Genomic DNA, 17367 nt, shown 5'->3' with positions numbered 1-17367 from the left:
AATACTAAAAACGGCACAAATCACAATGGCTGGGCGCTGTTGAAGGTGTAGCTTCCACTATTGTAGGCATTGTCAGGAACGGTTTGGTAGGTCTAAGGGACCATACCGCTTTAATCTCTTCGCTTGTTGGTTGTAGAGAAGATTGTATGCCAGAGTGTTAGGATGCACGCGCAATCTGTTTTGATATTGTTCAGAAATTCTTTTGCACTCTTCAGAGACTATTAGTACCTGGAGATCTCTCATGTAAGGCATCATTCTGGATATACCAAGGGGCATTAGCGATTGTTCTTAGAGTTTTAGATTGAAATCTTTGTATTTTCATAACATTAGATTTGCTAGCTAATCCCCAGAGCTGCGAACCATATGACCAAACGTGTTTTAATATAACTTTATATATCAGCAGCTTGTTGTCGATCGATAGGTGTGAGTTTTTTCCCAGCATTCAATAAAGTTTTCTGTATAAAATTCCTAGTTGTAGTTTTTTCGTCCATATTCGTCTATTTTTACCAACACAACAAAAAGAAAATCTTATGGAAGTACAGTCTTAACTAGCACGCCATACAAAACTGTTCTTGAAGAGGACATCGACAAGAAAGAAGCAAAAGGAAAGGCAATTAAAAGAAGAAATAGAAATAATAAGAAGATACTCAAACAAAAGAAACCAAAACAACAAAAGAATACAAAGGAAAGTCTATCTGACTCTTCGGATTCAGAAGACCACGAGAGACTTGCCACTTGTCCTTACTGCTCCGAGGAATATTTTACTTTAATTCACGGATGGAGTCAACGTTAAAAGTGTTTGGAATGGGCTCACGAATTGTGTACGGCAGAAAGAAGACGAAGATGAATGCCTTTGTGAACATTGTTGCGATGTCCCCTTTGCTTTAGCCAGAGTTCAGAGAAAGATTGGGTTTTAAAGACATTTTTTTCTTGATATTATATCTAATGTTTGTAGAAGGGATCATTTTACCCCCAATATGCCGGAAAATGATCCCGTTGCTATGTTTTCTATTTTGTAAATTTTTAAAAAGTGATTACAAATTGTTTTCCAAAAAATTCGTGTTCTGTTAAGGTAAATTACTCTTTTAGGGATTTACCCTATTAAAAAGAAATTTTAAAAATATTTTGCCATTTTTTATTAGGGTGACCCCCTCATTTGCCCGCTTAATTTGCCCGTTACACAAAAAGGGAAACCAACTGGAATGCAATAATTACCGCGGAATAACTCTCCTAAATACAGCATACAAGATATTGTCAAATATTTTGCACGAGAGATTAAAGCCTTATACTGAAATGTTTCTAGGAGAATATCAGGCGGGATTCAGGCGTGGACGTTCAACCATTAACCAGATCTTTACACTACGACAGATCCTCGAAAAAGCGCAAGAGTTTAACATAGATATGTATCATATTTTTGTCGATTTTATAGCGGCATATGACAGTGTCTTAAGACCAAGTCTTTACAACGCTATGAATGAGTTAGGAATTCCAAAAAAAATGTTTGATAAAAGTGACAATGGCGAAGATGCTATCAGCAGTAAAAATTCAAAACGACTCGTCAACCCCATTTCAAATACATAGGGGGTTAAGACAGGGAGATGCGCTGGCGTGTCAGCTTTTTAATGTCGCCTAAGAAAAAGTTGTACGAGACGCTAATTTAGATAGCAGGGGAACAATATTTAATAGATCAGTCCAAATTCTAGCATATGCAGACGACGTGGACATTATAACAAGAACTAGGGCGAGAACTGCGGAAATCCTAACCGAGCTAGTAGCAGCAGCAGAACGAATGGGGTTACAGATAAATCAAAATAAAACCAAATTCATGGCGACTAACACAAACACAAGAGCTGGAAATGTTGACACAAATTTAAACATCAATGACCAAAACTTCGAAGCAGTCAAAGAGTTCATATATCTAGGGACATCGGTTAACCCCAATAATAACACATCTGAGGAAATAAAAAGGCGAATAATAATTGCAAACAGGTGTTATCATGGTCTATCAAAGTACTTAGCTAACAAACGTCTGTAACAAAAAACTCGTATAATGCTGTATAGAACACTGATAGTCCCCGTTCTCACATATGGATCAGAGGCATGGACGCTAACGAAAACAGATGAATCCGCTCTATCCATTTTTGAAAGAAAGGTGCTACGCAAGATATTCGGAGCGGTCTGTGAGAACGGAATATGGAGGCGTAGATATAACTTTGAACTGCAGAATATCTACAAGCATACGTTTGGTGGTAAAGATATTACCACTATAATTAAGCGAAACCGCCTGCAGTGGGCAGGACATGTAGCCCGGGCCCCTGAGTCAAACATGATAAAAAAGATTCTAACAACGCAACCCGTGGGAATGAGAAGACGGGGTAGACCAAAGCTGAGGTGGATGGACGGGGTAACACAAGATGCCGAGAAGATCGGAGTCGGCAACTGGAAAATGCAATCGAGGGACAGAATAGAATGGCGTAGAAAGCTTGAGAAGGTCGAGGCCCTCTAAGGGCTGTAGCACCAAGATGATGATGACCCCCTCATTTTACCCCCCCCCCCTTTCCCAACTAACGTTATTTTTTTTATTCTTATGCAACCAATCTTACTTTTTGGTACAATTTAATTTGTTTTTTATGCAAATGTAGCTTTTACAAAACAATATTAAATGTTGCTTCCTTTTTATACTAAATTTATTTGTTCAACAAGCTATATAGACTATAGACAAGGACGCACTACTGAACACGAATTTTGATGTTTTTTTTACTTTATAATTAATTGAGTTGAACGTATCTCGAAGTAATGAGTATCTACCTATTAAAAATGCAGCCACCAAATCTGCGTCAGTATATAGTTTTTTAGATGGAATTATACAAATTAGAATAGAAATAAACTAGTAATAACAGTATATATATATAGTAATAACAGTATAAAAAATAACAGTATTTAATGGAAGATTACTTTGGACACAGTGGACTAGTCAAATTGTGTACAGGGGAAGTTCTGAATCTTTTTGAGATTTTTAGCATGTGATACTATAAACGACGCAGAGGAATAACAAACAACGCTAGAAACCGAAACACCTGAAGTTACCACAAATGAAGAATTTAATATAAATGTACAGGAAGTTCGTAAAATATTTGAAAACCTAAAGAACAGAAAAGCAACAGGTGAAGACGGAATACCAAACGAATTGCTGCAATATTGTGGAGCAGTAATGAGAGAACAATTAACAACATTAATCAATAAAATTATAGAACACAATAAAATACCGGAAGATTGGAGAACGAGCGAACTAATTCTACTATACAAGAATTAATGAGATTTCGATTCGCTTCAACTGAAATACAAAGAAGGATAGGTCTCACATGGGCTGCCTTTGGTAGATTGAATAACATTTTCAAGTCTGTTATCCCAGTTTGTTTAAAAAGAAAGGTTTTTAACCAGTGCGTTTTACCGGTTCTTACATATGGTGCAGAAACACTGACTCTGACAAAAAGAACAATAGATAAAATAAGAGTTACACAACGCGCTATGGAAAGATCAATATTACGTATTACCATCAGAGATAAAGTACCAAACCTAAAAATAAGAAGAAGAACAGGAGTCACAGATGTAGTTGAAAAAATAGCCATGGCTAAATGGGCTTGGGCCGGACATGTTGCTAGATTAACGGATGATAGATGGACCAGAAAGATTCTGGAATGGTGACCAAGGCAAGAGGCATATCGAAGCAGAGGACGACCACCGACTAGATGGACGGATATCAATCGCATCACCACAAACTGGATGCAAGAAGCACAAGATAGAAATAGGTGGAAAATTTTACGGGAGCCTACGTTCAGCAGTGGACAAATATAGGCTAATTAATGAATTAATGAGAGGATAAGTTTAACAGATGAACAACAGGGTTTTCGTAGTGGAAGATCGTGTACAGATGCAATATTCGATATAAAGCAAATTACTGAGAAATCACTAGAGTATAATAGACCTGCATTTCTGTGTACCATTGACTTATAAGATAATAAGAAAGTATTTGACAGAGCCTCAAAGAGACAGAGACTCAAAGACGACCGAGCAAAAAATGGAGTGACAACTGTCCACAGAGGTATTAATCTGCCATAGAACACTTCTTCTTATTCTTCCTCTTAACGTAACATTATTTATACCCTTTAAGGACGTAAGTAATCATCACTGCATTTTTATTTTTTAGACTGCAATATGAGTATAGCTCTACCTTGTCCAATTTATCATTCTTATTCTTTCTATATATTCGTTACTGTCATTAATAATTTTACTAAGGTATTCGTAGTTTTAAACTTTCTCTACTGGCATCTCTCTTATATTTAGATTTTATATTTTCTTGTTGTCTTTTTTGTAAATGTCATAAATTTGTCTTGTTAAAGTGTTAGTCCCCTTTTCTGGCTAAAAGAATCGAACGATTTCATGATCCAGGAGCACCTGCACGTCTTGTATAGTATTTGCAATTAGTACATTTTTATCAGTATTTCTTATTTTATTGGTAGGTCTACGTTGACTTTTATTCCAATCATGATTTTTTATTTAACCTTTTAGTAAACGCAGCCTCGCAGCTTGTCTAGGAGACTGGTGGAAGTCAATGACGGTCAATTCTAAAGCCAATCAGAAACTTTCGAGTTTTTTCAGCTCTGTAAATTCTTTTGATAGGTAAATTTATCGACTGTGTAGTATCATTGCAGTGTTGATGCTCGAACTGTAAGTTTGTAATTAGTAAAACCGGTGCAGTGGATCGTGTGCGTCTAGAGAAGTCATAGAATTTTGTGACTTGTAAGTAATTGTTTTATAATTAAACCTTATTTTTCAGAGATTATGGATTATGAAAAAGAGCAAAAAAGATTCTTAGCACTTTTTGAAGAAGTTTTGACCGGTGATGAGTATGATGATGAAAACGAATCGGGAGAAGAAGATCATGTAGAAGAAAACTTGGAAGGAAGCGATACGGAATAGGAAAATGAGGAATTGGATGATGAGACAGATTTTGCCATTGGTCCATATTTTTTGGGCAAAAATAATAAAACAAAATGGGCATAGCATATCGCCCCTAAGAACGTCAGAACTCGAAGTGAAAATACTGTTCTGCAGCTTCCGGGTTCAAAACAATGTATCAGACAGAAAATCGATATTTTAGATATCTGCAACAATCGGATCGAGATACATACATAAAAAACATTGATGAAATTCGTGCCCTTTTAGGTCTCTTATATCTTGCAGGTGTAAGAAAGGCAAGTCACCTTAATACAACAGACTTCTGGAAAACGGACGGCACTGATATAGAGGTTTCTGACGGATACTGAACATCACGAGATTCAAAAATTTACTAAGGTACATGCGAACTGATGATATCAATACCAGTACCATACCAGTACCATATTCCGCCAGTACATACCAATAGATACGGTATAAAAATATTTGCACTGACTGATGAAAGGTTATTTTATAGCAGTAGCATGAAAGTATACTTTGGAAAAAACCAAGTAGGTGGTCCATAGTATCTAGACACTAGTACCAAGGCAGTGGCGGAACGGACCTGTCAACAGCTCTACGGATCTAAGAGAAATGTTACCACCGACAATTGGTACACCAGCGTTGATCTTGGTATAAGCTTAGAGGAAAATGGTTTTACTCTCTTGGGAACAATAAAAGTAGATAGAAGAGAAATTCTTGTATATTTCTCTAACAATCAAGGACGACCTATTGGCTCTAGTACATTTGGGTTTGGTTCAAGAGGAACACTAGTGTCATAAAAACAAAAACGTTCTGATATATTCCACTATGCACCATAGAGACGACGTCGATCCTGTAACTGGAAAACCGGAAATTATATTAGCATATAACAGTACAAAAAGCGGTGTTGATACCGTAGATAAATTATGCGCACAATATGATGTGGCAAGTTGTAGTGAGTTGTAGTTGTAGCTGTGGATGGAAAAAGAATCTAAAAACGATGTTTTCTGTCATCTCTTATATTTTTTTATGATAAGTCTTACTGAAATAATGTTTTATTTTTGTATAAGCTAGTTCTTGAAGACTCATATGTTCTAATTTTAAATTAATTGTAATTTGTTTAGTAAAAAAGAGAATAAATCAAGTCGGACAATTTGTGTACAACCATGTAAAATGTCAGCAGTAAATTCTTACCGGGGTCATTTTTATTGTGTATCCTTCGCCAATGTAAATATGTAAAAAAGTAAGATAGTCTCATAAAAATTTGCCCCCTTAACAATATAAATTGGTGCGATTCACAAGTGTATAGTGAGACAAGTTCATTGAATAGTTTGAAACATCGGTAAAGTTAGCAATATTTTGCTGGTCTATATATATTTACGTTCTTAGAAAGAATGGGAATGAGAGAAATATGATATTTTAGTTTATTCGTTCCACATTTTATATGTGCATAGGCGTAGTGTGCTCTATTTCTGGGGAAATTCTTATTAAATAGACTTTATTATTAACTTTAAAATAGTTTTGAGGTAAGTAAAGTAAATTTGAGGCAAGTTTATTCTTTATATAGTATTAACCCATTAACGGCCGCTCAATATACAAAGAGAAATTTGACAATTAATTTATTAGATTGGAATAAAACCGACTACACCCCGAAACATTCGGGGTGTAGTTGCATTCTACACCTTTTACATAAATAAATAGTATTACTTTTGCATATCCTACATTCTTGCACTATCGTCTCTTTTTGTAACGTGGCCAATATTGTCGAATCTGGTTTTATCTGGTAAAGCAAATTTAGATTGACGTCCATGTACTAAGTTTGACACTGATGTAGCGGTTTCTTCACTATTATAAATTATAAATATAAATCTATGTCGGCTCATGCTTTCTTTTATAATGTGCACTTCTTTATCCTCATCCTTTGACCAATGCCTATCTGACAAGCAGAGTGTGAACGAGATAATATACATATATGCTAATATTTTTTTTTTAATTTATTTTATTCATTTCAAAATTGTGACGGTTATTCTGCGATGTATAAATATTTGTAAAATATAGAATGCTCTCAATTGCTTTTTTATCAAAAAATAGTGAAAAATCTTCAATATAAACTGGCCTCCATGGTTGGCTTTTATATTGTCTAAATATCAATCAGACTGATGTTGAATTACTACTGCAACAGTTGTTACAACTTGAGACAAATTTGGATTTACTATTTTTGCCTGGTTTTTTCTTTGCACGTTTTATCTGTGGTTCAAAAGAATATCATAATCAGAATCGTCAGAATTCCCAATCACTTGTATTTCATATGTACCTGCAATATCTGATTTTAGTGATTCTTCACAAATAATATTATCATCAATGTCTTTTACATCAGAAACTTTCTAATCTAATCTCGGAGGCAAATAAACCACATTAAGTGAGTCAGCATTTTCACAATCTGAGTCTTCTTCTAACAAAGCTATTAACTCTATATTAGTTAGTGCCATCTTCATTTCATATTTCGAGAATTTACTGAAATAAACAAATGCACTACTATATACACGTATTCACATAATAATAGTTTAGCTTACTTCATTTTAATTCATATGAACTTTATACCATATTTTTATATTTATATAAACAAATAAACACAAGGAAACTTTAAATTAAGAAAAACAAATACAACGTTTACAGCACACAGCAATTCTATAAATAGAGAATGATGTGTAATGATGAGATCGTATGTTAAAATTTCAGATTGTTTAGTCTAATGAAAAAAATAAGTATTTTCCAAAGTTTTCTGTTTTTTGAAGTTTTGTATTTTGTACTCTCTAATAAGAATAAAATTTTACTTTAATTTGTTAGACAACTATAAGATACCTGTCAAAAGACACATGATAATTTAATAATTATATTGGTCTTAGATTTAATTTTTACGTAATTACTTATGTGTTTAAATAAATAATTAAATCAGTTTAAATCAAGTTAAAACGAAACAAATATAACGTTTATAGCAGACAACAATTCTATAAATAGAGAATGAAGAGCAACGACGAGATCGTATGTTAAAATTTCAAATTGTTTCGTCTAATGAAAAAATAAGTATTTTGCATAGATTTTTGTTTTTTGAAGTATTGTATTAGGTACTCTATAATAACAATAAAATTTTACTTTATTTTGTTAGACAACTATAAGATACCTCTTAAAAGACACATGATAATTTAATAATTATATCAGTCTTATATTTAATTTTTACGTAATTACTTATGTGTTTAAATAAATAATTAAAAATTTTTTTGGTACGCCTCTGCAAAATTGATAAGTGGAATATGATTTCGTTGAAAAGTTATCGTTAAGGGCTTCGTTAAGTGCGATGTTGCCAAGTAATCACCTTCAATTAAAAATTGTTTTAGTATATTATAAAAATTGTGAACTATTTTTTGTGCTACGTAAATAAACATTTTAAATAAACAAAATATGTCAATAATAAAAAAACTGCAAACAATAGAATATTTTATTGAAATTTAAACAAAATGCATCCAGGGGACTATTTTTATGACCGATGTAGTAGACCGTGTGCGACTACTGATACACCAAATTAAACTACGTCTAATGAAAGGTTTTAAATGATTTTAGAAATATAACTTTTATTCTGCATCGCCATAACATATATAGAATTTATAAATGATTTTATAAATTCTGCAATAATGAAGAAGTAGGCATTGCTTCACTCTGTTTTACCTTTGTCTCAAGAAGGATGATATTGGCAGTTTGATCAAAACTAAAGTTCTAAATTACAAATCGAAAAAAAGACTTATTTTAGTTTTCTAACAAAAAATTGCCTATTTATGCACATTACTTATCGAGAATAAGTAACAAATCATAAAAGGGTCCCAAACCAAAATATATTTTAAAAATAAACCTTTCTAATTCCCAAAACAACATCACACAAAAACAAAACAATTATTATAAAATAATTTTCATCAGTTTTATTGAAATAATGTTTTTGTTTATTTGCGGTAAAAATTTGTTTCATTAACAAAAAATGCTACTACGTCCGTCGACTGAGTCACGTAAACGAGCCTGCTAAGTTGTTATTGTCACCTTGACCACTACATGCTTTTACGTTTTTCGCCTCGGTGTATATACGATAATCAAGAGAAAATTCCAATGAACTTAGGAATCCCCTACAGAACCGAATTTTTGCAGAATACATATTAAAATATTTATGGTTTTTGGGCAGTTAATGTAATATTCATAATATATTTAGCATAATAAAACTATCAGAGCAACTACTGTTAGAATACTGTGAAAAGGAACAAAGAGTTCAAAGACCGAGTACTAGACGAAGTTGGTAAACGGAGGAAAATTAAAGTAATTTCTGCTCACGTACTGCAATTCCACATTGACGTATACAATCAAATAGAATTCAAGTTTCTGAACAACAGACGATCTTGGTCTTGAGATTGAAACACAATGGCGGATAGCTCGTTTTCAATCTAAATAAATTGAATAACACTATTGATTGTTTAAATGTTAACTATGAAAATATTAACATATTATTATATAACGTATTAATTATGAAAATATACTAGATAATATAAAAATGAACTGCTAATTTTGTAATTAATCTTAAAGAATTAACCTTCCATCGGTCGCAACTTACTCTTGTATTGACGTTTCATTTTCCACTTCGGAAATCGTTCGTTAAAATTACAGTAACAGCAATAGTTTTTGGATCAAGCGTAGTTGTAGATTACATCCAATATGTCATTATGTTCCTCCTGTTTTATTTTGTGTAAATACATTGTGATAAAAAAAACTATTTGTTTATGTATATCCGCAGACGTAACTTACAGGTAAAAAGCTATTGACAGCAACGGTCGCAATGTATCTGGTTGATACGTGATTATAAAATTTACTAACAGGCACTCAGATATAATATATAAACCCTTCCTAAACGACCTAAGCGATCAGAGAAGTTCGAACGCTTAAAATTGTATAAGGAACCATGCCCCATTGAAAAAAGTAAGTACGAACACCTGCAACAGTTACTACCATTGATCCCAAGTGACTATAGAGACTTTTATACTAAACTTCCATTTAAATAATAACAGTTGGTTTTTTATTTATTTTTTTAATAATTCTTAATATATTCTTATTAAGTCGTTTTGTCTAAAAATACTCTTGTTTAGTTTTTTATTTTTTTATTTCTTATATGCCTACTATTAAAATTTTTTGTGCATTAGTTTAGTTTTTTATGTGCTTTTAATACGGTTTTAATGCAAAACCAGTAGTTGACAAATTATAACAAATTTCAATTATTAATTTGTTTTATTTGCAGACCAAATTTTTTTGTGTTTTTAATTTATGGTAACTTGAAAATTAGAAACTTTTCATCTTTACCCTGGTACCTACAACAGGAGTGAGCCCAGGTGCATACTGCATCAATCATAATTAATCTCAGTATCTTACGGATACACTAGTGATATGTGCCAAATCTCAGCTCAAAAGCTTCTAATTTACTTAAATGATATGGTCGATTTCAAAGTTAATTCATCAATGCAATTTGTCGTATGTCTAAACATTTTGCCAAAATAGGATAACAAAAGGTCGTATATCAACTTTTATGGTAAAATTATGCAAATTAGCTTAAAATTATAATAGCATACGTATTTAAAAGCAAATGTAATTACCATGGTAAATTACCAAACGAATTTGAACAAATTAGCACAAGAGAGCACAAGATTTTTCATATATGACCTGTTGCTTTTACCACGACGATATGTTGTGTTTTGGTTGTGTTTTTTATTATTTTTATAATTTATTCCTTTAGTAGAATTTAAAACATTTAAAAATTATTAAAAAACGGTAACTTAGATAGAAATATAACCTAAGTACTCGTATAAAATGATTTGTTTTCTTCATTGCAGTGGCGATCTGCCACTGATGTGTCACTTGAGTGTTCTTGTTCTTGTAACCTTGAGTGACATGATATGCATACTAGGGTTATATTGTATGCTCGCCTCAAATATATCGTTTAATTCTTGTAAATGGTTTTGGTCAACCTGGTCCTTCGTGATGTGTAATATAAAGCACAGCGACGACTCTTTGTTTGAGCTACATCTTCTGTAGTAGTTCAGCTTCTTCATCGGGCTCGAATAGGCAATCAAGTAATACCCGGAATTAAGCAAAAACATAACGAGGATGTCAAAAACGAAAATGGAGAACTGATGATAAACTTCTGCACGAATAACGAACTTAGAATAAACAACACATTTTTTAACTACAAATATACATTTAATAACTCGTGAACAAAGATCTATAATAGATTATGTTGTAACCAACACAGACATCCATCGAAAATAATCGACGTAAAATGCCTTAACTCAGCAGATGCAGCACTAGCAACTATAGCCTAGTATTATGTAAAATAAGAATCATCCTGAAATACTTCACACCCAAGAGAGCGGCGCAAACACAAACAAAAATCAAAGTCGAAGGACTAAATACGGAATCCACGAAATACTTACACAGAACAAGAATATCAGAGAAGATCGCTGGGAATGAAATATTAGAAAACGATAACATCGAGGAAAGCTGGGAAAAACTTAAAAGTAACATAATTAACGCAACAACAGAATCACTTAGAGAGAGGAAAGTAACGAACACAAAATATCAAAAAAGAAAACACCATGGTCTAGAGATGAAGTGAAGACAAAATGTGAAGAAAAGAACCTTTTTACAATACAGAACACAACAAACACAACAGGCATATAACCATTATAAACGAATAAGAAATGAAACGAATACTTTAGTTAGACATATAAAAAGGGAACTGTAATATTTTTATTAATCTAATTTATTGTCTTTATTCCTTATCAAAGGTTCTACACTTATAACACTTACAAGTTTATTTAAAGTCTTTATTTGTACAATATAACTAATTTATTTCACACTCATAATTATATAATTTAGTTACATTTATTACAATACGCGCGTTACATTTTAAAAATTCGATGCGATGTTATTTTCAGACTAAATGTCCTCAACAAAATTACCTCTTTAAATATAAAATGCCGTTAATCGAGACTTCCGGCGATACCCTTCGAATAGACGAGAAGGTCACTCGGACTGGTCTTTCAGCTGACCGGCGAACTTACTAGAATTAGGTCGGCGACCCTTGCTGAATAATCTTGAACGCCATGGAACTGGTTTTAGCGTAGGGGTCTCTTGGATATTGCCTACTAGAAAAATACTTATTAGAAAAACATGTTTACAGTTTTGAGTCATATTGTGCGTCAATATTTATCGTAACAGAACACTGGCACAGCTTCTCAAAACAGATGGAATACGTCTTCTACGGAACACAAAATGAAATATGGAGAATGATCAGAGGACAAAGAAAAGGGATGAACGAACTAATAAAAACGAAACATATTCGGGTAGGCTACTTTCGATCCCTATTTGCTAAAGGTGACGGTAATGAACCACCAACACCAGAGGTGAGGATAAACAAAAAAATAAATATTGGGAAGGAAGAGGTAAAGGAAGCATTAAGGAAATTAAAAAATAAAAAATCACCAGGAGAAGGCAGAATACCGAACAAACTCCTAAAGTACGAAATACCAAATCTGATCAAACAACTATTAAAACTAATCCAAAAAATAATAGAACAAAACAGAATTCCCCAAGAATGGAGATCAAGCTTCCTAATACCTATCTTCAAAAAGGGAGACAAATCAGACCCGGAAAATTACAGAGGAATTAATTTATTAAACACAACACTAAAATTAACAACCAAAGTGATAACAAATAAACTGAATAAAATTATAACACTATCAGAAGAACAACAAGGTTTTAGGTCGGGAAGATATTGCACCGACACTATATTTATAATGAGGCAAGTGCAACAGAAATCATTAGAATACAACAAACCGGTATATCTATGTTTCGTGGACCTTAAGAAGGCAAAGGACGTTATCCACTTACTGTACGTAAGATAGATACCTCAAGGGATAATCAACACGATCGAAAATATCTACCAAAACAACACAATAAAAAAAAAGTAGAAGAAGAACTAACCGACCCTATTGAGGCTGGCAATAAGATAAGACAGGAAGATTCCCTGAGTCCTCTACTTTTCAACCTGATTCTGGATGAAATAATTAAAAAAGGATACCAAATGGGGGAAAAGAACTTAAAATATTCTGCTATGCAGACGACGCAATACTACTTTCTCAAAGTGAATACGATTTACAATGTAAACTGCGCCAATTGAATATTACTGCCAGAAAATTTTTCCAAAATTTCCCTAAAAAAGACAAAATGCATGGTTACAACAGCAAATTTACTAAGATGTAAATTGGAGCTGGAAGGTCAGATAATAGAACAAGTGATGGAGTTTAAATATCTAGACATCACATTATCTAGCTACGGAAAGCTCGAAACTGAAGTGGAAGATCAAGTGAATACAGCAAACAGAGCCGCAGGCTGCCTGAATTAAACAATATGGAGAAATAAAAATATCGGGAAAGAAATGAAAGGCAGAATTTACAAAACAGTCATCAGACCAATAATGACATACGCGACAGAAACACGACCTGACACAGAGAGGACAAAAAGGATGTTAGAAACAGCAGAGATGAAAGTATGTACTTGGAAAAATTGACGATAAGACACTATGGGACAGAGCTAGAAGTACAGATATACGACGTAGATGCAAAGTGGAGAACATCAAGAACTGGGTAAGAAATATAAGAGTAGAATGAAACGATCATATAAGCCGAATGACAACAAATAGAGTAGTAAAAACGGCAAAAGACGGTTCCCCAATAGGAAGACTATCGGTAGGAAGAAAAACGATGGAACGACAACTTACTGGAGGCACATTGAAAGACAAGACAGAGTAATGTCTACATAAAAAGAAGAAGAAGAATAAGTGGGCAAGGAGATAGTCTTGTATCATCAGAGTCATGTCTTTATGTAGACATGACTCTGATGTTTAATTGCTAAATAATTTTAATTGTTTTTTGGTTACGTTTAGTTCCTTTAATAGTTTAAAATATTGGTAAGATAAAATCAGTCCTCATATTATCAGATAAAATAAAAATTACTTTCAATAATGTCATTTCACACAAATTTGTTGTTAAAAATTGTTTTAAGAACTTAAATCCTGTACTGTATTAATATTCTAAAATAAAACTACAGAAAGAAGATTGAAAAGTCCGTTTCTGCAGTTACATGCAACGAAGATGTAATCTTTTCCCCCGAGCAGTTCAATAATGTAGTTGGCCTCCAAGTGGTAATTTTTAAATCTAAATCAAGCAACACAATGTAAAAAGACTAAAAATTGTGGTTCATTCGTCCCCTTTGTATTATCACTAACCGAGAATGACTGGCTGTCGGGTATGATGTGGACAGGGGGACAAAACAATGGGCAATTTAGGTATAAATAAAAATAATGTATATTCAAGGCATTTCAAATCATAAAAGTAATAAAAACTACAAGAAGTTTAAATAAAGATTAAAATAAGAACATTAGTAATCTCTCAATCAATGACGTATAATAAAATTAAAGCTTAAATAATACGAATAAGAGTCAAAAACAAAAGAAAAGAGATATGTATATATATATATATATATATATATATATATATATATACATATTATTATATTATATTATTAGGTCTAGTGCCCATTTGGAAAATTTTCTCCTTTTATAAATGTCTAAGACTTTATTTTTTCTGTATCTGGGGTTCGTATCCGTAGTTTTGGGGTTCAAAGAAGTACTGAGGCGCAATGTTACTTCCAGATAACACCTCTAGCCTCTCCTACTCAATTTTTATCCTCACCTCCAAGAAGTGTGATCTTGATCACACGGGTGAACCCCGGTAAACCTGAGCAAGCCTATTGGAGATTGGGTAACCAACCCCAATGGAAGGTAGGGTCAGGCCGGACGAGGAAGGTAGAAAGCTACGAATGCTACGAACAATAAACTAACCGGACTGACCAACGGACAACGACCAAAGCTACGGAATAAGGACTTAATGATGGATTTGCAACTGCTAACCTGGAATGTCCAAACCATGCTGCAGGCAGGCAAAATGCAAAGTATTGCACAGGAACTATTGAAGTACGAAGTAGACATAGCAGCCCTCCAAGAAATCAGATTTAAAGGGCATGGTTGCATAAATAAAAAAAAATACAATATGTACTACTGTGGAGCAGAAAGACGAGGAGACTTTTTGGAGTCGGTTTTATGGTAAACCATAAATGATGCAGGTTGGTATTGGGTTTCACTCCAGTTAATGAAAATATATGCAAAATTACTTCTAAGGGGAAAATTTCATAATATTACAATTATTAATATCCATGCCCCAACAGAAGCAGCAGATGAACTAGTAACCGATCAATTCTATGACCAACTACAAGTAGAATCTGAAAACGCACAGAAGAGAGATGCAGTTATAGTCCTGTATCCCTTAGAACTAACTGTATAGAGGCGCAAATTCCGATTCGGACCATTTCTTGGTTATATCGAAGATAAAACAAAGAATATCAATGGTAAGAAAAGAGAAAGGCGCCAAACAAAGAAAATAGAACACGTATATTTTTAAAAATCCTAAAAAGCAGAACGAGTACCAGCAAAAAATAAAAGTAATATTAAAAGAAAAAGGAGAACAAAACAACATTGAAGAAGAATGGAATGTCATCCAAACGACAATTACAAATATGGCAAAGGAAACATTAGGTAAAACCTCAAGCAAAAGAAACGAGGAATGGTTTGACCAAGATTGCCAACAAGTAATAAATAGCAAAAATATAGCTACACAGAAATGTCTACAAAGGAATTCCCGATTGAATAGAAGTGAATATGAAGAGCTCAGAAAAGATGCAAAGAAAATATGTAGAAGGAAAAAGAGAGAAATGTTGAATAGAAAATTACAACAAATTACAGATTATAGTAACAGAAGAGAGACTAGAAAATTTTACAAGGAAACCAAGCAATATACCCAAGGATACATGACAAGATCAACAGTTTGAAAAGACAAAAATTGGGCAATTATCAGCAAGAAAGAGGAAATAATGAAAAGGTGGAAGGAGCATTTTCAAGAGCTGTTAAACCCAGAAAAAGAACAAAACGAAGATAAAGAAGTAATTCACCACACAGCAGAACAACTAGTTGAGCAACCAACATTGGAAGAAACGATAACCGTCATAAAACATCTCAAAAATAACAAAGCACCTGGCACAGATGGAATAACTGCAGAACTGATAAAGAATGGTGGACATGCGCTATGGAGGCGTATCCATAAACTAATCGACCGCATATGGACACTAGAAGTCATCCCAGAAGATTGGAAAGTAGGAATCATACTTCATATGTACAAAGGGGAAGACAAACGACTCTGCAAAAATGAACAGTTTTAAATGTCGTCTACAAGATATTATCAGGAATTATACAGAGCCGCCTGGAATCGTTTTTGGAGGAGATGATTGGTGAATACCAGTGTGGCTTCAGACCAAAGAGGCAACTATAGACCAAATACATGTGTTAAGAGGTATACATGAAAAATGTGTTGAATATAACATACCTATTTACAACTTGTATATCGATTTCAAACAGGCGTTTGACGGAGTAGATCGACAAAAGATGTTAAAGCAACTATCTATGTTAGGGATACCCAATAAGTTGGTTAAACTTATACGAATGACTCTGCAGGGTTCCAAAGCTATGGTAAAAATAGATAGAGCTATGACGCAGGCCTTTGATATTGAAAATGGAGTTAGACAAGGTGATGCCTTATCAACAACACTTTTTAATCTAACTTTAGAAGCTGTTGTTAGAAAACTGGATATAAACGGCTGTATTAATACAAGATCGATGCAAATATGCGCATATGCGGATGATGTTGCCATAATAAGCCGCAAGAAAAGGGTATTAAGCGAAAAAGTTATAGAACTCAAACGAGAAGCTGCTACGTTTGGTCTATATATAGATGAAAGCAAAACAAAATATATGGAGTGCACAAAATCGAATCAACATAAGAATCTGAAGGTAGACAACCATACCTACAAATATGCCTCCACTTTTCCCTACCTAGGCTCAATAATAAATAACAACAATAACATCAGCCAAGAGATACAAGCACGGATTCTTAGCGGTAAGTGCTTTTATGCATACAAAGACTTAATGAAAAGTAAGTTACTGAATCGTAAGTCCAAGCTTAGAATCTACGAAACAGCAATTAGACCAGTGGTCACATATGGATGTGAAACGTGGACCCTCTCAACCACCGATGAAAATCAACTGAGAATATTTGAGCGCAAAATACTAAGGAAGATATTTGGACCAACCCAATGTAGCGATGGTTCGTGGAGAATTAAAATGAACCACGAGCTAGA

Source organism: Diabrotica undecimpunctata, chromosome 5 (assembly GCF_040954645.1).
Source record: "Diabrotica undecimpunctata isolate CICGRU chromosome 5, icDiaUnde3, whole genome shotgun sequence".
Lineage (NCBI taxonomy): Eukaryota > Metazoa > Arthropoda > Insecta > Coleoptera > Chrysomelidae > Diabrotica > Diabrotica undecimpunctata.
The sequence above is the reverse complement of the archived record's forward strand: the minus strand, read 5'-3'. Positions refer to the sequence as shown.